Source organism: Anomaloglossus baeobatrachus, chromosome 1 (assembly GCF_048569485.1).
Source record: "Anomaloglossus baeobatrachus isolate aAnoBae1 chromosome 1, aAnoBae1.hap1, whole genome shotgun sequence".
Lineage (NCBI taxonomy): Eukaryota > Metazoa > Chordata > Amphibia > Anura > Aromobatidae > Anomaloglossus > Anomaloglossus baeobatrachus.
Genome location: NC_134353.1, coordinates 903,719,384 through 903,743,593, shown reverse-complemented (window position 1 = coordinate 903,743,593; position 24,210 = coordinate 903,719,384).

Here is a 24,210-nt window from a genome sequence, read left to right as displayed (position 1 = left end):
CAAACATTTTTAAACGGTTGCTACTGCCGCTCTCTCCCACCCAAGTAACCTGGCCCTGATGCTGCCCCTAAAACCCAGGCAGCACCCCTTGACCCCAGTCCTGAACCAGTTACCCGAGCGGGATCTGTCCTTCCCCTCCAGAGGGTAGCCACCTGTTCCTGTGGGAACCGGAGGCGGTAACGGTTAGCGGATTTTTATTTACAACCCACTTAACGTTTGTGGTTGCCCTGCAAGTTCGAGCGGGATCTGTCCTTCCCCTCCAGAGGGTAGCCACCGGTTCCTGTGGGAACCGGAGGCGGTAACGGTTAGCGGATTTTTATTTACAACCCACTTAACGTTTGTGGTTGCCCTGCAAGTTCACGGGCTTGTCCATAGGAGTTCCTATGCAGCTAGATGGTCCCCACGGGGACAACAGTGCCGGCAGCGGCCGGTTCCCAATCACGGTAGACAATCAGGTTACTGTTCGGTAATCATTTTTTTCATTTTTGCAAAACTTTTTAAAACTTGTAAACATACTGACTGGTGGTCCCAACGGGGACGGTGCAACGGTGCTCCGCTGCCATCACTCTGAGTCCTCGACATCACCTGAGGGAGGGGGCGCGGCGCTCACACGGGACTCCTAGCTGCCCCTTAACTTAGCATCCAGCGCGAACCACCCCCTCTCCCCACAGTGCCGGGTGTACTGCACTATGTCGCTCGGCATCAGGTTACGACCGGGATGCTCCTCTGGCAGGTGAGCATGCACATCCCGCCGGGCTATAAACACTTCGGCCTCCAGGCCCGGTTCATATATAAATCCATAGCCCCGGCGGACATCAAACCGCCTCACCTGCCCTTCGTACAGCGGGCCCCGGACACGGAAAGTTGCCTGACGGAGGTTCTCTTTTTCCCGGATTGCACGGGCCACCAACTCCGCCTTCTTTCTTTCCCTCTCTTGAATCTCCAGGCCCAACGGTACCGGCTCCCTGTCCCAGTACGGCGCTGCTGCAAGCTCTGGCGCACGGGTCGGGCTCCGCGAGACCTGTTGGACATTGCCCACTGCTGGTACTCTGGGCATCAGGTCCCGCGGTGACTTGGCCTTAGACGCTGCTTTGCATCGGCAACCCGGCGCAACCTCAGCCGAGGTGTGGGGGACGGGCACAGGGGCTTTCCGCGGTTGGGCCTTCGGCACGGAGCGGGTCATCGGCTCCGGCTCGGGGACTTTCTCGGGGGACGCCTCCGGTTCGATTTTCGGGGCTTTCCAGGGCAGCACCTCCGGTCGACTACGGGCTCCTGCTACAGGTCGGCCCGCCTGGGCGGGCATGCTGGGTATCGCTACCGGTTGCGGTGGTAGCGGGCCTAGTGGCGGGGTCACGGCTTCCGAGACGGGTGGCGAGGGAGGTAGCAGGGGGAGAGGGTTTGGACCGGGTCCCGCAGCCGCGATGACCGGCCCTTCAAGGGCATCGGGGCGTGGGTCACTCACCCTCCCTTCCTCCGGTTCCTCCTCGCGTCTCCGCACAGTCGCTATGACGTCCGCCATGTCGGTCTCCCACTCCTCCATGAGGAGCTGCATCTTGACCTGCAGCCTCTGGTAGAGCTGCGCGGTCCGGATCTCCACCCACGCTGCGGTTCCAGGCGCGGGGGCTACGGTGCTGCGGGACGGCATCCACATGTTGCTGGCGGCTTCTCCCAGGAACAAGATGGCTGCAGGGTCCTGGCGTCCCTGCTTTTATAGCCGCGCTCACATGCAGCTAGCCGCCATTCCGTCTCCCTTAGCCTCTTTTTGGCCCCTCCTCTATCGGGGTGGGGTCTTGGCCTTCGCGCCTCCGCTACTCGAGAAGACGCTCGAGCGGGAACTTTTCGCGCCAAAGATGGCGACTTCTGAAATTTTCCGGCCGGACACCTCCGGCGGTAACAAGGCGCACCTCTACCCAACGGCAGAGCGGTAAGATCCTGTTCGTGACGCCAAGTTGTCGCGGGCGGAGGAGGGGACGCCGCACTCTCCCACTGCTTGGGTCCGGCTGCCGCTGCGGCTGCTGCGGCCTGCTGCTGCTGCTCGGTGGCTCGAGCGATGGGCCAGATCCCGGGGACTCGAGCGGCGCTCCTCGCCCGTGAGTGAAAGGGGATTGGTTTTTGGGATAGTTTATTGTCCGTGACGCCACCCACGGTTGTGGTGATTTGTTGACACCACCGCTGCTCTGTATGGGGATCCCGGAGACTGATGACAGGGAGCAGCAAAGTTGTTGGTTCTCCCCTCCGTGGGTAGGGGGTAGTTGTCCCGGGGCCCAGTGATGAGGTGGGTGATGAGGGATGGCGGGGCCGGTGCAGGGCTTGGTGGGGTGCAGGGACGCGGGGGCAGCGCTGTGCCTTGCGGCACTGTGGTACTCACTCAGCCTGAGACGATGACACAGTTCTCAGTAAAACAAACGGCTGGAAAGACGGTTCCCACGGACGGCTGCACTTGCTTTTCCCCAGTAGTTGACGGTGACGGTCCCTTTTCCTGCACCTGAGATGATGATGGTAGCGATGGGTTTCCACCGGTAACCTGCTCCTCGGCTTCAATCTGGGCCGAAGGAGCCCCTCTCTTTGCCCGCAGGCGCTGGCCCTGAGAAACTGGTGCCCTGGCGGTGGCGGTGTCTCTCTACAATGGTTGGACTGTTGCCTTCAATCGGGACTTGGTTGTTGGGAGACCCAGAGGTCCCCTTCACTGACGGATTTGGCAAATTCACGGCGACTCCTAGCCTTGCCGGGACCAACTTCAGGCTTTCTTAACTGTTCCTTTGCACTGTCTCTACTCTTACTGTCCTCCTTTACCACTTCCTTCTACTTCACTCCTCTAAACTCATCTGCCTCTGATCTGCCTGGTTCTCCCGCCTCCAGGGCTGTGAACTCCTCGGTGGGCGGAGCCAACCGCCTGGCCCACCCCCTGGTGTGGACATCAGCCCCTGGAGGAAGGCAACAAGGATTTTTGGTTAGCCTTGGTGTTCCTATCTGGGGTGTAGGGTGTGGTGGTGTTATGACCTGTGACCCCTGGCTTGCCCAGGGCGTCACACTCCCACCGGCTTACCTGGTACGTCCTCGCCAGGGGTGAACTGGGACGCTGCACCAGTCCAAGATAGGGGACTGCCTCTGCCGATACTACCCGCCGCGACCCCGCTAGCCACCCACATGGCCTGCACGCAGCAGCTGGAGCAGCTCCAATATGACAGGGAACGCCGGGAAGAAAAGCGAAGGGCAGTGGAGGCGTCTAACCTGGCCTCCAAGCCCCAAATCCGGAAGGCCCGCAAAGGATCCAAGGGCCCAGTTAGGAGGGGCCAGGTCATAGACTTCAGACTGGCAGAGGGCTGGGGCTTCATCCGGTAGCCCGGCCTGGGCAAGGATGTATTTATCTCCCGCCGGGACATAGAGGAGCATCTGACCAGAGGCCGACCAGGGCGCGACATCCAGCCCGGCGACCTGGTCGAGTACACGCGGCTGATGGGGAGCCGTGGCTGGTACGCCCTGGATGTTCATGTGCTGCGGGAGGAAGCCGCCCCGGAGGAGCCAGAGTGGCGCCATACTACTCCAGCAAGCAGTCCCACTCCAGCCAGCGCCCAGACCGCAGCACCCTGCAGCAGGCCAGCAACCAGCACACAGGAGACGCAGACCAGGATCTCCATGGCCTACATGCTGCCCAGGGCCCTGCTACAGCGTGACTCCAGCAACTAAAAGAAAGAAGATACTAAACTGTTTATAGCCCCTGTTTGTCCCTCATCCTTTGTGAAGATGTCCCCTTTGTACTGCCCTATAGTTCTTTTTGAAGACGTCACCCATCCCTGAAATCCTGCCCCTTTCAAGCTTTTCGAAGATGTTGTCGCGGGCGGAGGAAGGGACGCTGCGCTCTCCCACTGCTCGGGTCCGGCTACTGCTGCTGCATCGGCTGCGGCTGCTCGGTGGTGGCTCGAGCGGTGGGCCGGATCTCGGGGACTCGAGCGGCGCTCCTCACCCGTGAGTGAAAAGGGTGTTTGATTGTGGGGATTGGATATTGTCCGTGACGCCACCCACGGTTGTGGTGATATTGGTGACACCACCGCTGCTCTAGACGGGGATCCCGGGAGCGGTGACAGGGAGCAGCTTTGATGTTAGTTCTCCCCTCCGTGGGTAGGGGGTTGGTTGTCCCGGGGCCTGGTGATGGGGTAGGGGTGGATGGCAGGCGGGTTACGGGGCCTGGTGAGGTGCAGGGTCGCGGGGACAGCGCTGTGCCGCACGGCACGGTGGTACTCACTCAGCCAATGATGAGGACACAGTTCTCGGTAAAACACACGGCTGGATGGACGGGTCCCACAGACGGCTGCAGTGTTATTTCTCCCGGCAGATTGATGGTGACTGCCTTTCCCTGCACCTATGTACTGTAAACGGTTCCAATGGGTTCCCACCGGTAACCCGCTCCCCAGCTTGGATATGGGCTGGAGGAGCCCCTTTTGCCCGCAGGCTCTGGCCCTGGGAACGGTAGCCTTGGCGGTGGCTGTGTTTCCCTCTCACGGTTGGACTGTTGCCTTCTGTCGGGACTTGGCTGCTGGGAAACTCAGGAGGTTCCCTTCGCTGACGGATTTGGCAAATTCACGGCGACTCCTAGCCTTGCCGGGGTCCGTAAGCCCCTGCCAGATGGTGCTGACTTCTCTTTGTGTAGCGGTCCGGTACCGCCGGGCCACCGCCCGTCCACGGTCCTTACGGTAGACTCCGATAGGCCACTCCTGCAGACGGTCACCACCGTCTGCCAACCTTGCTGTACCGCCCGGGCCACACACCCGGACGCTGTCAGATAGTTGCTCCACTACCACTTTCCTTCCTCCAACTTCACACTCCACAACTCAACTCAACTCTCTACTTTTCCCGCCTCCAGGACTGTGAACTCCTCGGTGGGCGGGGCCAACCGCCTGGCCCACCCCCCTGGTGTGAACATCAGCCCCTGGAGGAAGGCAACAAGGGTTTGTGTCTGACTTCGGTGTGCCTGACCGGGAGTGTGGGGTGTGCAGGTGTTGTTCTCTGTGGCCCCTGGCTTGTCCAGGGTGCCACAATGTCACCCCCCCCATTGTTTATGTGTTACTGGGCCACTGGACTTGAAAGTGGTCCACAGTTAAATGTTAATGTGTGTGTAATGTTTTAACCAGGCCACTGGACTTAGTGGCTGGTTCTTGTCTGCCCCCTACGTTAAAAAAGTTGAAAAGACATTTGGGCCACTAGACTAGGTGTGGTCAGCTATTCCCCTGTAAATATGTTGCACCAGTTGTGCCCCCTACCAGAATTCTGGTAGGAATACCTCAGCACTTATGCACTGGACATTAAAAGTGCACCAAAGAGTTTAAAGTTTATTTTATTTTAATGTTCGCAACGTTCAAGAATATGCGCCTCCCATAAAGGGATGTAATTTTTTAAAAATTTTATTGTTTTATGCATATAAAAATATTTGCAGTTTCTTCCACTGTCTTTTTGTTTCAGCCCGCGGACGTGCTGGGATTTGCTGTGGGGGAGTGTGGCGCCCCTGAGGCTTCCGTCGCCACAGAGACATTGCACCTCAGCCAGAGGTGTGATGTCCCATCCTGGGTAAGGACAGGAGTAAACGCCAGTTCACAGGCAAATTCACACTACACCCATTGTTAGGCATATTTTGGGACCGGGGATAGTGGCAGCTACCCCCCATGCTGCATGCTTGGGGGGCCGTAAGACCCATCTCTTCTCCCATAGGGTGGGGCCTAGCAACAGGGAAAGTGGGAGGAGCCAACAGAAAGTAAGAGCAGATACAGGAAGGTCAAGTTCAGAAAGACAGAGTTGGTTGAAGGAGTTAGAAGTGAGGAGTTGGAGAGAGAGAAAGGTTGATACCTCAGAAAAGCGACAGAGAGTGAAGCTTTCTGGTGGAGACCCTGGGGCCCAGCTAGGCCCAGGTGACACCACAGACAGCAAAGAAAGGATTCCAGGGCCACAGAAGGCTTTCAAGCTCGTGGCCTGTTCCACTAGAACATCGGGTGGAGGGATCAGGCTGCATCCAGGGACGGTCCCTAGAAACCAAGGAAAGGAAGACATTTCCAAAGTAAACACCGAAGGCCCAGGGTGGTTGCAAGCGCCCAGTCCCACAACCCACCGTAGATCCCCTGGGAAGATGGCAAGATTTCATTCAGGCAAGCCTTCTTGACCAGAACCTATGGTGGAGGCCGAGACAAGTTTATCTACAAAGGTCAAGGGTTTGAAGCCAGTCTAGGAAGGAGACACAACCAAGGGTGCACTGGCATTTACTTTAAGAACTAAGAACTACCCGGGATCGGCGGAGGTCCCTGACAGGAGATCCCAGCACACCAGTGGGCAACCAGTTTGCTGCAGCCCTGGAACAGTGAGTAAAACCTTGAAACTGCACCCCATGGTGTTGCCTCCTTTATTTCACCCTGCACTGCACCATCCACAAAAGCACCATAGACTTTAATAAGCACCAAGGAGTGCTCCGGGGTACCGCTCCACCTGTGGGGAGCAGAACCATCCCAGCTGCTAATCCATCAGCCCTGGAGGTCCCATTCAGCAGCGGCGGCTCTATAGCCGCAATCCACAGGTGGCGTCGCGAATATTCCACAAACTTTAATTAATGTTACCATCCCCACCACTGCCATATTAGTTGACCCCGCCAGGGTCACGGAGTCGGGCCCCGCCACCACTGACTACCCCCAGACTAGTCCGGCCCGACACCGGGTGTCCCAAAGCCCTGGGGTGGGCGAATCACATGCTCCATAGCAAACAGCTTGTAAGCACTGCACTTGTTGCCTAGGAGACTTCAGAGGTGGCCGGTAATATAGGCAATGAGAAGTTACCAGTAAAATAAAAAATCCCTCCGTTTTTGAGAGTGGAGAACTTTTAATTAAAGGGAAAAATTGCACTATTGATCGTTTTTACAATTCTTTGCAATTTTACTTATTTAAGAAGATACAGTGACTCCTTGTAGGGGTTAAGACTTTCCTTTCCCACTTAAATCATTAAGATTGCATGAGGATATTTTTTGCCGTTTTTCAGCAGTAGAGTTTTCCGACCTTATGACAAGATATAAATAAAAAATAACTATCGTGAAAATTAGATTAGCTTTGATTTTACTTACAATAAGCATAATGATCCGCCATTTACTTTCTTATCTCATGGAAATTCAATAGGGAACCATCTCGAGGCTTCATCCTATGATTCGGATGCTATCACTTAGAGAGTGTACTAAGCGCATTGATCTGGGAAGGGACAACTCCTGGACTGCGAGACTCCCCTGTAATTATTACTGTATTCTAATGTATGAAAACAGATGAACTGGTTATGTGCTGATATATTAATGGAATGAATGATCAATAGTGCGCGGCGGTGGGCAGCTCCGCATGGCGGTTTACTGGCAGTTATAGTGCAGTCTGTATGGAAAATGACCGGTTAATTGCATGCAGCTTTTTAATAATTACATATATGCGCTTGGTTATTTTATTATTAATGGTTTCTGGTTATGCAGCAGTGTTACAGCAGACCAGACGGCTCACAGAAAGCATACATTAGTTACTTAAGGAGAACGCAGCTTTATTTAAAGGATTTCTCTCAGTGACTGACGAACATTGAGGGCAGTGGTATTCTACCAAGGAGGCCCACACTCAAGATGGAGTCTTGCCCAGAGGTGCTGAGTTTGCACATTTTATTGACTCCCATTATGCATCAGTCCCTAATTAGGGCTGAGCGGACCCAGACTGTTATACATGTTCAAAGATGCCTGGGTGCCGGGCCCAGGATTCCGGCTGCACGATCCGGATTTGGCACTGGGGAAATTAAAGGAAAAATAATTGTTTCCAGGTCGCGCGTTCACTTCCTGTACTGCGCAATAGGCTCATCGCATACATACAGATTTCCATGCTTTCCCCGCCCACCGGCCGTCCTATCATCTGTGATTGGTTGCAGTCAGACATGCCCCCAGCCTGTGACAGTGTCTGCCTGCAGTCATCGCTCATCGCGGCTCAGTCATTGTCTACACTCACAGGTGATTGTCGTGTTCTATGGCAGCTCACTGTGAGATGTAGCAAAGCTGGAAGCGGCATGGGATCTCGAGTGGATCACGCCGGACCTGGAGGGGTGTGTTGGAGGTTAATAAAGAGGTGAAGGAGGGTGTGTTTTTGTATTTTATTCCAAACAAAGGATTTTTTCTCTGTGTTTGTACTTATATACTTTCATTTACAGGTTAGTGATGCAGGTATCTCATAGATGCCATCACTAACCTAGGGTTTAGTAGCAGCTGTGCGCTGTTATTTACCCCTGCTATTACCCCAATTGCCACCGCACCAGGGTAACGGGAAGAGCCGGTAAAGCTCCGGGATTGTCATATCTAATGGATGCGGCAATACCGAGCGGCTGCGGGCTGAGAATACCAGCCCCCAGCTGGCTTTATCTTGGCTGGTTATCAAAATTGGGGGGACCGCACGTCGCTTCTTTTAAAAAATTATTTATTTAAATAATAATAAAAAAAGTTTGCATGCAGTTTCTCTTAGGCCGGAGTCACCCTTGCGAGGGACTCACGCGAGTCTTGCGTCGCATCACCCGGCACAACCGCATACTCTCCTAACAGGAGTGGGTCCGCCGTTGTGTTTCTCTGTACCTGCGCGCTCATGTTTGGAGAGCGGTAGGCTGTACCCGGTGATGTCATGCCAGACTCGCATGTATACCATTGCAAGAGGAACCCAAAGCCTGCATACCATCGCCAGAGGAACCCAAAGCCTGCATACCATTGCCAGAGGAACCCAAAGCCTGCATACCATTGCCAGAGGAACCCAAAGCCTGCATACCATCGCCAGAGGAACCCAAAGCCTGCATACCATCGCCAGAGGAACCCAAAGCCTGCATACCATCGCCAGAGGAACCCAAAGCCTGCATACCATTGCCAGAGGAACCCAAAGCCTGCATACCTTTGCCAGAAGAACACAAAGCCTGCATACCATTGCCAGAGGAACCCAAAGCCTGCATACCATTGCCAGAAAAACCCAAAGCCTGTATACCATTGCCAGAGGAACCCAAAGCCTGCATACCATTGCCAGAAAAACCCAAAGCCTGTATACCATTGCCAGAGGAACCCAAAGCCTGCATACCATCGCCAGAGGAACCCAAAGCCTGCATACCATTGCCAGAGGATCCCAAAGCCTGCATACCATTGCCAGAGGAACCCAAAGCCTGCATACCATCGCCAGAGGATCCTAAAGCTTGCATACCATTGCCAGAGGAACCCAAAGTCTGTATACCATTGCCAGAGTACCCCAAAGCCTGCATAACATTGCCAGACGAACCCAAAAACTGCATACTACCGCCAGAGAAACCCGAAGATGGAAACTCGTCACCAGAGGAACCTGAAGACTGAATATTATCCCCAGAGGAACTGGAAGAGTGAGTCTCATCGCCAGAGAAATCGGAAGACCGAATATCATTGTTAGAGGAACCCAAAGAATAAACATCGAACACCATCAGTGGAAGATGATCAATCTATGTGGTTAAGCACCGAAGATTGGACATCGAGAACCACAGATTGAGAAATGGCTATTTGTTCAGGGCAGCATTCAAGTAAGCTGGGCTGTTACTTCCCACCTTGCATACGGTACCAAGAGAGAATAGCTTATTAATAGAATGAATTCTTAGTATAGTGCATTGCCACTCAACTGCACCACGTCTAATGAACCACTGATATAAGTGGATCCAAAAAAGGTTAAGATTTCTTGTTTATTGTATATTGTAACCCTACTATGGTGACTTTGATGTTCTCCTGGTGAAAGGATTGAGGTGGGGTTATTGCTAAGAGAATTCATTTGAAATAATCCTAAGTGTTTGTGTGGCGCCCCTGAGTAAATCAGGGTGCCACAAGGTACTGCATCCTTACCTAGGGTGCACAGGGCCTACCCCCCCCCCCATGGTTCCAGGTTCTTAAGAAAACTGGTGTCACTATTAACAGCACCACAAATCCCAATCAACACCTCACATCATGACCTGTCAGACACACCAGTGGGTTGGTCTAGCTGGAATAGGGCCAAACACGTAGGCGTCAGGCAGACTGGTGGGAGGAAAGTGAGTCAGTCGAGTTATTGAGTTGAGGAGTTAAGTAAGAGTCCTCAATGAGAGAGGGACTGGGGAGAATGAGCTCCCAGGGAGCTAGACCGTGGTTGGGTCACAGACGGTGGTCTGGGACCAGAAGAGTCGGAGACCGGTGGCAGTGACATTGGAAAGGGTGCGACGGACATAGTTTAGGAGGACTGTCGGCACTAGCTAACCCAAAAGAAACTGACCGGTACTGATCACGACAGGGTACAGGACCCTATGTCAGGAGCTGATTCAACGTCCTGGCAATTAACCTGCAGAAAAAGGAGACCTTCAGGGACCTTTCCACAGAGCTAGAGATTGGAGGCATCAGCACAACGCGGGGGACAGGGTTTTCCAGCCAAAAGCAGCCCACTGAAGTCCCAAGTGCTAGCTCCCAAGAGCACAGCTACACTTTACAAGGGTAGCGGGGCCCTAACCGCTTCAAGCCAAGGGGCCACAGACAGACACTAAAATTGTGCATGAAGGTGGGCTCCGGGACCATCAAGTGACACCGGTGGGAGCGGACACCTGGACGGGGCTCCCCCGTAGCAACTGTGACATACAGAGAACTTGGTTTATCTGCAGTGTATGTTTCTACTTTATAATCCTCATCCTGCACCATGACTACCCACAGTAAGTACTCTGCTCCCCTGCACACTGCGCTCCCAACTAATAATAATATATAATATGTATTCATTTATATAGCGCTATCATTTCCACAGCACTTTACATACATTGGCAACTAATCACCAACACCCCTGAGCCCGGGGCCATCCCTACCTGTGGACGGACTAACATCAGGCTGCTTCACTCCATCTGCCCCCGTACGCCCTATAACAGCGGCGGTACTCCTATTCCACAACCCACAGGTGGCGTCGCGAACGTATCCCCTATACATACCCCCCTTTCACGGATCCAAGTGTCAGCCAAGCCGGGTCCGGGCTCCTTGAGCCACCATGATCCCGGATCCGAGCAACCTGACCAACACCGGGGCGGTACATTAGCATGTACTTGATTAGTCAATTGTAACTGTGAAACTGTGCCAACTGTTGTAGAATTTCTTTTGCTTTATATTTCTTTTTTGTATATTGTTTACCTAACCCTCTCCCATCTCCCTCTTCTCGCCTAATAACCTGTTGAATTTATCATTGAATCATCCTTACCGCGTGTTGCATTCCTGGAATCCAAGGGTAAGGATGTCTGAAAAAACTAAATGTCTCATAGATGTCTTTGCAGGAAAATCGACAGTGGTAGAAGGTTGTTTGACAGTCTGGGCTGGATAGAGAAAGTAAAGAAAGAGAGCGTTACAATAATTTGTGTTGCACAGCTTCTAGCTTCCCAGTTGCAGAACAAAGTTCACAGAGAAGATTACATGGGATAACAAGCTCTTTACTTCTTAGAGCATGAGGTAAAAATATGCACAGTCATGCAGCATTGCATCAGGAAGAGAAACCAAAACCAGGAAGAAACAAAAGACTTTTTACAATACAGTGAGTAAGGAAACTTTACACAACATCGCCATCTACTGTTAGATCAGCATAAAGTCCTCCTTCACAGCATAAAGTCCTCATCCGCATATACCAACAATTTGAACTTTCTAAAAAATGTTTGTATAATTTGATAAATTTCATGGAAATTGTAGTTAAAATATCTGATATTAACTCCTATCTTGTTGTAGCATTAGTCTTTACTAGAGATGTACGGATTGATCTGCAGTGCATTAAGTTTGAGTAGAAATTTTTAAAATTCGAGGGTTTACACGAATTTGAACATTTTGAGAATTCCAAGATAAACCTGGCTTGGCACTATTTACCACACTGCTGAAGCATCAGAGAGCAGGCTGATGTCATTTCACATGCCCTAATATAAAACAACTGTCCCTGCACTACCCTATCTCTTTCCAGAAGGAATGCCGACTCACTCACCGCCCCGGGCTGGCTGCATCCTCCCCTCTACTCTCAAGTCCATCCATGTGCTCATACTTCCTCCTCCTCTCAGGGTCTGTCCACACAGCACAGGTCCCCCGGTTGTGCACTTAGGATGTGCACATGCACACCTGCCCTCCTCTTAAAAGGTTGGTGCGCTGAGAGGCCCTAGATACGTAAGGCATCCTCCCACTAGGGGAGGTGCCTGCGCAATGTCTTTAGTTAGTCAGTCATCTGTTTTCTAGTTAGTTTTCAGGTCTTGTGCTGCTATCCCATTACTAATTCCTGAGTCCGCCTTCCCATTTTTGTCCACTCCTGTTGTGTCCACCTTAACTGTCTGTTTCTGCTTTTCTGTCAGCCTCAGCCATCCTGGCTGTACCCGCCTGCACTTGTATCTGTACCTAAATCTGTCTCCTGTCCTGGGGGCAGCATTGGACTGGCTACTGGAGAAACTGCCAGTAATACCAGTCCTGGCCGTGGTTACCTGCACTGAACTCCAGAGCTCTCACCTGAGCTCCAGAGTTCAGTCTGGACTGAACAGCGGGTTTGCAGGACTGAACTGTGAGCACCGACTGTTCCCCAGCTATCACAGTTCAGTCCATGACAGCTGCGGACAAGCCAGGTGTGAGGTGAGAGCTCCAGAGTTCAATGCAGGTAACCACAGCCAGGACTGGTATTACCGGCGGTTTTCCTGTAATACCAGTCCTGGCTGTGGTTACCTGCATTCAGCTGCGGACAGGCTGAGCTGAACTCCGCAGCTCAGCTGAGAGCTCCGGAGTTCAGTGCAGGTAACCATGGCCAGGACTGGTATTAATGGCAGTTTCTCCGGTAGCCAGTCCGACAATGCCTGGGGGTTAGCTGCCGCAGTCCAAGTCAGTACCCTGGGAGTGGCACATGGCAGGTGGTTAGATAATATCATCTCACTAAAGGGTAAACCCGGGTCCCCCCTGTGGTCCAGTGGGTCCAATCTTGCTTGCCGCCTCAACACTGGCGAGCGTTATAACAACTAATTTGTGTTGCCATATTCTGAGTGTAATGATTTCTTTTTTTATTTTTTTGGTTGATTTTTTTCTGGGCTAACTATAGATATTGTAAGTACCATTATGGAGTACATACTGTGACGACATGGACTCTCATGGGTTAAAGTTTCTTAAAATTCAGCCAGACAGCATGATAGATTGTCTATAGATGGGGGAGAAGTCCCTCATTGTTTTTACAAGACTCTTGCTGACTCAATGTAATTGTGTTGGCCACTGAAAGACAGACGTATTGTTCTCCAGACTTTTCCAGTAACCATTGTATTGTAGTTGTGCATTGCTAATGTGATTACCTTAGTAGCCATTGTTGAGTCTGTGACTTGCAGACTCCATGTAGATATCTTCAGTCTTTCTGTAGACATCATTTGGATGAACATTGTCCATGCAGCTTGAGATTCATCCAATGGGAGAGGCGCTCTTGTCCAACCAATCGATGAGGACGCAGTGTATCTAAGTGGAAGGCTGTGGCTATAAAAGGGACTTCTTTAAGCCACCAGGTTGTTGATGGATGCTGATGGATCCAGTCTAAGCTCTTTGGAGCTGACTAGAGGATCAGGATATCTTATGGCTTCAATCTAGGGACTCCGGTTCCGGTTGGAGACCATATCCACAGCCTAGGGATTTCGACTCTGGCTGCCAGGATTGTAACATCATACAGGACTACCTAAGGAGGACACTCAGGTTGGGACAGTTCAGTCACCTGGAACAGACTTTGCAGACCTCAGCCAGCTTCCTAAATCTGGTATTATTCCTTTCTCGTTGGGTGCCCGTCAAAAGCGGGGTGCTGCTGGATTGGAGTAAGCGGCCCTGGAACCTCTGAGGCAAGGACATTTTAAATCCCTGGTGAGCCAGCGGAAGGGGGAGACTCTGTTGCCTGTTACATTTGTGTGTTTTGCTGGTTATGTGTTATGTGCCGTTAATTGTTTGGGGATCCAATAAAGTCTAATTATTGTGGTTCCCTCACCCTGTGTTGTCTGAGTAGTGTTACGCCCACGGTTAAGGAGGCCGGCGTTCAGTTGTGATGAGCCCTGAGCCATGCTGTCTTTCTAAAGGCGGTGGGTTTTAGTGGACGAGAGCACCCACTGAGCCCCGTGTCTCCACACATACCATACCTTCTAATCTTCTTCGTATTCATTCTTTGGGTAGAGATGAGGTAACTAAAAGAAACTAGTTCCATTTGTATCTTTTTTCTTTGTTACTCCTCTTTGTGGGATGTGACCTTATATTAATACTTTGAACTGTTAAAAATAAGTTTTAGATTTCTTTTTTTTTATCTAATGTAGAAGAAAAGTCGTCTGAATTAAAACTTAAATAAATTGTGATAATCAATGTTTTGTTTTTTTTAAATTTAAATAGTGATGAGCCAGTGTGCTTGCTTCTACTCAATACTCGGTTGGGCATTGGGATACTCAGGCATGCTTATTACTCGGCCGATTATCGCGGGTGCTCGAGCACCATACTCGAGTCCCCACCACGCATGTTTAGCGGCTGTTAGCTCCAATCCACATATGGGGATTGCCTGCCATACACAGTAATGCCATAGTTATGTTGACTACTGGCATTACTGTGATTTGCCAATTGCATCACGTCATCAGTCTTATAATATGAGACCCGAGGGCGCAATGTTCGGCACACTGTCCTCTAGAAGGAGTTCAGGGAGAGCTGATGTAGGAGGGAGAGCTTAGATTAAAGCAGACATTTACTGTAGGCAGGGTTTAATTTCTACTGCAGTGCATTGAATATTTTTCACGTGCACCCTTTATTGCCTTTCATGTGGCACTAAAGAATGTATTTAGCCTTCTTTGACATAATAAATTAATACATAATTTTAAAAAAATTATATTTTTCATAAACAGCTAAGGTAAAGCAAACAGCCACAGGCTGATATTATCAGGTTGGGAAGGGCCATGGATATTTGGCATCTCCCAGCCTTAAATTATCAGCCTGCAGCCGCCCCAGAATTGGCACATCCATTAGATGCTCCAATTATGGCGCTTCAACTTTCAAGCAGCTGCTAAAGCAAACAAGATTTTAGGGTGTATAAAAAGAGAGCCCGTGATCCCAACGTATTGTTACCCCTCTATAAATCTCTTGTAAGGCCACATCTGGAATATGGGATCCAGTTTTGGGCTCCACATTTTAAAAAGGACATTCAGAAGTGAGAGTCAATAAAGACAGCTAACTAGACTACTACATGGAAAGGAAGTTGCCCATATGATGAGATGTTGAAAAATTTAGATATGTTTAGCTTAAAAAAAAAGACATCTCAGAGGAGATCTCATTTATTTGTATAAATACATGTGTGTTCAATATAAAGGACTGGCACATGACATTCCCTCCAAAGACAATACTAAGGACCAGGGGCACTCACTGCGAGTGGAAGAAAAGAGATTCCGGCAGCTAAATAGGAAAGGGTTCTTTACAGTTAGAGCAGTCACACTGTGGAATGCCCTACCACAAGAGGTAGTAATGGCAGATACTATAACAGCTCTTATATCAGGGCTGGATGATTTCCTCAGTACACATAACATTGTTGGTTATAAGTGACTTAGTGACAAAATGTAGAATTCGTGGAGTTAGATTGAACTAGGTGGACCGAGGGCTTTTTTTCAACCTATGTAACTATATAACCTGGCTCTTCTCGATTGCTGTGGTGCAGTGGTAATCAGGTAATATTTTTTGGGGTTGATGTCAGCTATGTATTGTCAGCTGGCATCAAGCCCAGGGATTAGTAATGAAGAGGCACCTATCAGACACCCCCATTACTAACCCATGAATACATAAAAAAAAACCCACACACTGGAAAAAATAGTTTATTTGAATAAAGACTCCCCCAGTATCCCTTATTCACCAATTTACTTTTTCAAATGTTCCCACGAAGTTCTTCCATTATAGCCCATGGTTCCTGAATGCAAAATAATGTTCTGGCACCCTATGACAACATGGTATACACATTCTAGCATTCTCTATTCTGAATCTACCTCATAGTACTGCCTATACCAAAGTCTCATAATATTTTGTTTTCTCACGTCGTCCTGGGTAGACCGGAATAAGTTCTTGTTCAAGGATATAGTCTAATGTTTATCCATTAGACCATGAAGTGTAGTTATGTTGTCCGTGCCCCCCAGGCTCTATAGCCCATAAATTTAAAACCATTTGAAATGTTGATGAAAGGGAATGAAAAATATCAGTCCAAAAATATTCTCACCGGAGGGTGTAAAAACCCATTAGTGACGTCTACCCGTTGCTCCAGTGCCCTAAACCAAAAATTACATTTATAATGTTTTATTTCAAGTGGAAACACCTTGATAACGCGCCGTCCGTGGATACTTTATTATCAGTATTTTGTACAGTTCATCCTGCACAAAAAGAAAAAAAGATCTCTGGCTCTGTTCATACCAGTTTCCATTTATAACATAAGGGATGACGCTGTAAAAGATCCGTTGTCTGGTGAATTAAAGTCACCATTAATAGATGCAAGTTGTCACCTAAGATCTCATCAACCTCAATGCCTTCCCTAATCCGATTTTGAGTTTTTGAGCATAACTTTTTTTTTACATACACTGGAGATCAAAATTAGAGAACAACACACAATTTCCTAAATGTTACGGTCATTGTGTTATCTATTGTAAGTATATCCTAACATGAGGAAACTCGCAGTATTTTAAGCTAATTTCATATATTGAATTTATTGTAAAGCACATAATAAAAATATAAATGAAATAAGTGAACAAGAAAATGGATCAAAATTAGAGAACACTTTCAGATCCCTGCAATTTATTGGTGTTAAGCCAGCTTTACACGTTGCAATTTGTTGTGCGATCACGTTTGCGATGTGACACGCCCAGATCGCATATGTGATCTAATGAGATCACACGTAGGTCGTTCATTTGCTGTCACACGAGCGTTAGTAGTCTATGTTAAATTGATCAATTTTGTGTGCGATCCTTTAGATCATGTGTTCTGTGACATATGCATTGGGCACCCTTTTTTTTTTTTTTATTTATTGACTTGCCAAGCGTGTGTAATGTGTAGGGATGCATTTTTATTATGTCATCTGCCATTCAGCTCTGCTACATGGCCGCTAACAGCAGACACAGACAGCCATGTAGCAGAGCTGAATGGCAGATGACAGCAGACACAGAAAGAGCCGCACGATCAGAATGAACTCGGGTTAACTTCACCCGACTTCATTGTCATGCTGCGGCTCTGTCTGTGCCGCGTCCTGATTAGCGGTCACACGTGAAGGAGTCACTGGTGACCGCTAAACTCCTGAGTAACTGAATTGAGCAGCCCTCTCTCATATACTCACCGATCCCCGATCTCCGGCGCGGCGCTGCACGGCATTCACACTGCTCCGGCAGCTTGTACTATTTTGAAAAAGCCGGCCGCTCATTAAACAATCTCGTATTCCCTGCTTTCCACGCCCACCGGCGCCTATGATTGGTTGCAGTGAGACACGCCCCCACGCTGAGTGACAGGTGTCTCACTGCACCCAATCACAGCAGCCGGTGGGCGTGTCTATACTGTGCAGTGAAATAAATAATTAAATAATTAAAAAAAACGGCGTGCGGTCCCCCCCAATTTTAAAACCAGCCAGATAAAGCCATATGGCTGAAGGCTGGTATTCTCAGGATGGGGAGCTCCACGTTATGGGGAGCCCCCCAGCCTAACAATATCCCAGAATTGCCGCATACATTAGATGCGACAGTTCTGGGACTGTACCCGGCTCTTCCCGATTTGCCCTGGTGCGTTGGCAAATCGGGGTAATAAGGAGTTATTGTCAGCCCATAGCTGCCACTAAGTCCTAGATTAATCATGTCAGGTGTCTCCCCGAGATACCTTCCATGATTAATCTGTAAGTGACAGTAAATAAACACACACACCCGAAAAAATCCTTTATTAGAAATAAAAAACACAAACATATACTCTCGTTCACCACTTTAATAAGCTCGAAAAAGCCCTCCATGTCCGGCGTAATCCAGGATGCTCCAGCGTCGCTTCCAGCTCTGCTGCATGAAGGTGACCGGAGCTGCAGAAGACACCGCCGCTCCTGTCACCTCCACGCAGCAACTGAAGACAGACGCGCGATCAGCTGAGCTGTCACTGAGGTTACCCGCTGTGACTGCATACAGCGGTGGCCGCGGGTAACCTCAGTGACAGCTCAGCTGATCGCGCGGCTATCTTCAGTTGCTGCGTGGAGGTGACAGGAGCGGCGGTGTCTTCTGCAGCTCTGGTCACCTTCATGCAGCAGAGCTGGAAGTGACGCTGGAGCATCCTGGATTACGTCGGACATGGAGGGCTTTTTCGAGTTATTAAAGTGGTGAATGAGGGTATATGTTTGTGTTTTTTATTTCTAATAAAGGATTTTTTCGGGTGTGTGTGTTTATTTACTGTCACTTACAGATTAATCATGGAAGGTATCTCGGGGAGACACCTGACATGATTAATCTAGGATTTAGTGGCAGCTATGGGCTGCCAATAACTCCTTATTACCCCGAATTGCCAAAGCACCAGGGCAAATTATTATTTATTTCACTGCACAGTATAGACACGCCCACCGGCTGCTGTGATTGGGTGCAGTGAGACACCTGTCACTCAGCGTGGGGGCGTGTCTCACTGCAACCAATCATAGGCGCCGGTGGGCGGGGAAAGCAGGGAATACGAGATTGTTTAATGAGCGACCGGCTTTTTCAAAATAGTACAAGCCGCCGGAGCAGTGTGAATGCCGTGCAGCGCCGCGCCAGGGATCGGGGATCGGTGAGTATGAGACAGGGGGTAAGAGGGATAGACTGACAGGGACAGAGAGAGAGAGGGACAGAGATAGTGACCGACAGAGATTAGTGAATGACAGACATTGTGAGGCGCTTCAGAACTCAGCTTTTCAGCTGCGCTCTGAAGCAGACCTTTTTTAAGCTGCGGTGCAGAGCGCACACCTGCGCACATAGCCTCAGACATCAAAATCGTGTGAGGGATGTCACACGTGTCAATTAACTAGGTTCGTGCAACAAAACGTTCAATTCTAGACAAAGATACGATGTGTTTGCGATCAATGGTTTTGCGTTCAATCCTGATCTCAAGTAGATGTCACACGCAGATACCTCACTAATGATGCCGGATGTGCGTCACTTACAACTTGACCCCAACGACGGATTGTGAGATATATTGAAGCGTGTAAAGCGGACTTAAATCTGGAACCTGATGCTTATTTCCTTTATTATCTGGCAAACCCTATGTAACTGGTAGCCTAACTTTCCAGTTTGCACTGACTTTGCAAAAATGGTGTGTTATTCCATAGTGACTGAAATCCTTTGGCATCAGGTTGTCTGACCCTATCAGCCATAGTAAGAGAAGTTGGTTATTCCAAGTCTGTGATTTCGAACGTATTGCATCTTTACAACATCACAAACTCTTTCAAGTCCCCCAAGAAGGCTGGTCCCCCTCTCAAGACAAATGTAAGAGAGGACAGGATAATGCGGAGAATCGCCATGGCTAATCGTTTCAACAATGCAGCTGGAACTGCTCGACAGTTCAGCACTGAACAGGGTAAGATCTGTCTCATCATACAGTGTCACAACGTTTAAGAGCATTTGGACTGAAAGCCCACTCTGCAGTGACCAAACCTCTCGTTAGCAGAAAGAATCAAAAGGCTGGACTCACCTTTCGTGAGGAGCATGTTGTGTGGACAGATGAGACGTGCTCCACAGTTAATTTTAGTGATGAAAGCAAGTTTCATTTATTTAGGTCTGATGGGAAACATTATGTTCATCGAAAAACTGGGGAAAGACTGGACCCAAAGTGTGTTAAGAAGTCAGTGAAAGGTGGTGGAGGAAGTGTCATGGTTTGGGGAATGTTTTCTGCAGCAGGAGTTGGACCTTTCATACAGCTACATGGCAGAGTGAAGGCAAGTGTGGATCAGAAACTTCTTCAACAACACATGGATCTGCGACGCCCTGGCAAAACCAGGTGGTCATGGTTGGGCCCCCGCATTGCACCGTTCCCTCACTGGGGGGAACGCGGCCAGCCTGAGGGCCCTGGTCGCACCCCATGGGGAAGGATGGACACACCTGTGGGCGTGACCAGGCGGTTGGGACGTGCCCACCCAAGGGTCCAGACAGCCCGGGGCGGGAAAAACAGCAGATCAGTTTAGATAAGCTTTGGAGTTCAGTTTGGAGAGGAATGTGGGCTGGAGCTAAGGGTAGCTCCAGCAAGGAAGTTCAAGTTGAACGGTACCAGGGTTGGAGTCCTGGTACCACTGGCTAGGAGGCAGACGGTGGTTTCCATCAGCAGGAGACGGGAAGACGGCTCGGCAGAACCGAGGTGGACCAGGACAGGGTTGTAGCCCGCCAGTACCGACACGGGGTACCGACCCGGAAACCGTAGCACAAAGGGGGGTATTTGGACCTTGAAACCAGGACCGGAACCAAGTGGATCTGGTTAATTAACCGATTGAGGCCAGGACTAGAGGTCCTGTCTCACCCAAAGTCCCTCATAGATGACAACAGCCCACCGATTAGGGATAAGAGGTCACCGCCAGGGCCCATAGATCCCACGGGCCAGCGTCTGTGGGCATGGCTCCTTAGGTCACATCCAGCCGGGAGCGCACTTCTGAGTTTCACACTAGGAAAGTCCACCTTACACAAACCAGTGCAGGAAAAGGATAGAGACCACCAGCCGGGTGGGGGACCTGAACGCAACCGGCCGCGGCACTGGCCACCATCACCTTGGTTTACCAGAGACTTGTTTGTTTTACTAACAGTGAGTACACCAGCACCCCCGGGGGTCGCCATCCCCTGCACTGAGCAACCGGGTCCTGGGGCCACCATGCCTGCCCACGGAGGGGTTAACAACTTGCTGCACAACATCTCCCCCGGGTGCCCCATAACAGCAGCGGTGGTGTCCCACCTCACCACACACCGTGGGTAGTGTCACGAGCTTACTACGGCCTAGCCCGTACATCTGCGTCCCCCCATTTCTTCGGCGTGTCCGCGAGACCCCCGGGTCCGGAGACCCTCGAGCCACTACCCCGGAAGGCCCGGATCCGAGCAGCGCCAGCTGCTGGCACGGGGGCGGCACACCCCGTTACTTATGTTTTTCACTCAATCAGCCAGCAATATCCATGCAGGACAATGCCCTCTGTCACACAGCAAAATGGTTCCTTGAAATAGAAAATATTGAAACAATGAAATGGCCGCCCAGAGTCCTGATCTAAACCCAATAGAAAACCTCTGGAAAATCCTTGGTGACAAAGTTATGGCCAAGAAACCCCCAACAATCAAAGAACTGTGGGAGAGACTGGAAGAAGAGTAGACCAAAATCCCACCAGAGCAGTGTGAGAGACTAGTGATGTCCTGTGACCACAGATGTGCTGAAGTCATTCACAGCGATGGCTGATACACGTCCTACTGCTTGGTGACTGTTGTTACCTTCAGAAAATTCACTTATAATCCTTCTCTGTGCTACAGTCATTGCTGTTCTCTAATTATGATCATCACGTTTTGGGAAAAATAAAGGTTTAATGCTGATAAACTTTGGCTCTTTTGTAAAACCCTGTTCTAGTGGCATGGTGCACCCCTTACAAAAAAAACTTCAAATGTTGATCAATGTAGATTACATTATTTCTGGAAAAGCAACTGATCATACATGGTTCTCTATTGTTGATCATTCAGTACTGCCAATGTTTTTTAACTTTTTGTTTTTAAAGAAATAATTGAGTAGTAAAAATGACCCAGAAACATGGAGTAGAAATGCAGCGATACTGAACATACAGTAAGTTTTTTTGTTTTGGTTTTTTTTTTTTTAAAGATTAGTGGTTAAAAAAAATGAAAACCTTTTTTTTTCCATTTTTTGAGACCACTAACTTGGACATGCAGAGCCGAAATATAGCGATTCTGTATTTTTTGGTTTTTTTTTCTCTTCTAGTATCGTTAATAAGTTTTATATTATGATAGATTGGACTTTTACTGATATAGTGATGCCCAAGAATATTTATTTTTTTATTTACTTATTTTTAATAGGCTCAAATTTTTATGTATTTTTTCAATTTTTAAAACATTTTTCTATTTTTTATTTCCTTTAACCCTTTCACGATGATGATGTATATTTATGTCTTCAGCCATGTCCCTGCCTTTGATGCGGGCTCATATGCTCTGCTCGCATCTTCCCAGCACTTGATGGCTGATTTAATCAGCCATCATGTGCCTCTAACAGCCGCGGGTGGATCTGAGATCCGCTCTCTGCTGTTAACCAGATAAATGCTTCTGTCAATCACTGACAGTGTCATTTAGCATACGCTGACAGGAAGCGCATCACTGATCCCGCCCATCGGCGCCCCTGTCATGTGATCGTGGGGCAGTGATGGCTAGTCATGATAGCCTGGGGTTAGCTGTTGACCCCTGTGTCTGTCATCATGATTTGCTGGTGAACATAGAAGATCATGATTTCTGCTGTACAGAGTGGTGCTGATGCACAAGAAATTGGACAATCACAAAAAGAGACTAATAAATACACTACAAAGTAAAAAAAAATAATAATATTAAAATAAAACAAATAAAAAAACACAAAGGTTCAAACCACTCCCCTTTGAAAATAAAACAATATTATAATTAATATTATATATATATATATATATATATATATATATATATATATATATATATATATATATACGGTGTATATATATATATATATACTGTATATATATATATATATTATATATATTATGTTAATATTAATAATAAATACACATATTTGGTATCACCGCTTTCAGAAATGCCTGATCTATCAACATATAAAATCAATTAATCTGATCAGTAAAAGGCATAATGAGAAAAAAAAGTCAAAACTCCAGAATTACAGTTTTTTTGGTTGCTGCAAAAACATCAAATCCATCCCAAAATGGTATCAGTAAAAACATCAGATCAGGGCACAAAAAAATAAGTTGTCACTGAGCCCCAGATCCTGTAAAAAAAAAAAAAAAAAATAATAATATATATATATATACACAAAGCCTTGCGAAAGTATTCGGCCCCTTTGAATTTTCAACCTTTTCCCACATTTCAGGCTTCAAACATAAAGATAAAAATTTTAAATTTTATGGTGAAGAATCAACAAGTGGGACACAATTGTGAAGTTGAATGAAATTTATTGCTTATTTAACATTTTTGTGAAAAATAAATAACTGAAAATTGGGACGTGCAATATTATTCGACCCCTTTAAGTTAATACTTTGTAGCGCCCCCTTTTGCTGCGATTACAGCTGCAGTCGCTTGGGGTATGTGTCTATCAGTTTTGCACAGGGAGAGACTGAAATTCTTGCCCATTCTTCCTTTGTAAACAGCTGGAGCGGAGTGAGGTTGGATGGAGGCGTTTGTGAACAGCAGTTTTCAGCTCTTTCCACAGATTCTCGATTGGATTCAGGTCTGGACTGTGACTTGGCCATTCTAACACCTGGATACGTTTATTTGTGAACCATTCCATTGTAGATTTTGCCTTATGTTTGGGATCATTGTCTTGCTGAAAGACAAATCTCTGTCCCATTCTCGGGTCTTTTGCAGACTCCAACAGGTGTTCTTCAAGAATGGCTCTGTATTTGGCTCCATCCATCCCCCCATCAATTTTAACCCATCTTCCCTGTCCCTGCTGAAGCAAAGCAGGCCCAAACCATGATGCTGCCACCACTATGTTTGACAGTGGGGATGATGTGTTCAGGGTGAAGAGCTGTCTTTTACGTCAAACATATTGTTTGGCATTGTGCCCAAATAGATCGATTTTGGTTTCATCTGACCAGAGCACCTTCTTCTGTGGCAAACTTTAAATGACACTTTTTATGGATATCTTTGAGAAATGGCTTTCTCCTTGCCACTCTTCCATAAAGGCAGATTTGTGCAGTGTACGACTGATTGTTGTCCTATGGACAGACTCTCCCAATTCAGCTGTAGATTTCTGCAGTTCATCCAGAGTGATCATGGGCCTCTTGGCTGCATCTCTGATCAGTCTTCTCTTTGTGTGAGATGAAAGTTTTGAGAGACGGCCGGGTCTTGGTAGATTTGCTGTGGTATGATACTCCTTCCATTTCAATATGATCGCTTGCACAGTGCTCCTTGGGATGTTTAAAGTTTTGGAAATCCTTTTGCAACCAAATCCAGCTTTAAACTTCTCCACAACAGTATCACGGA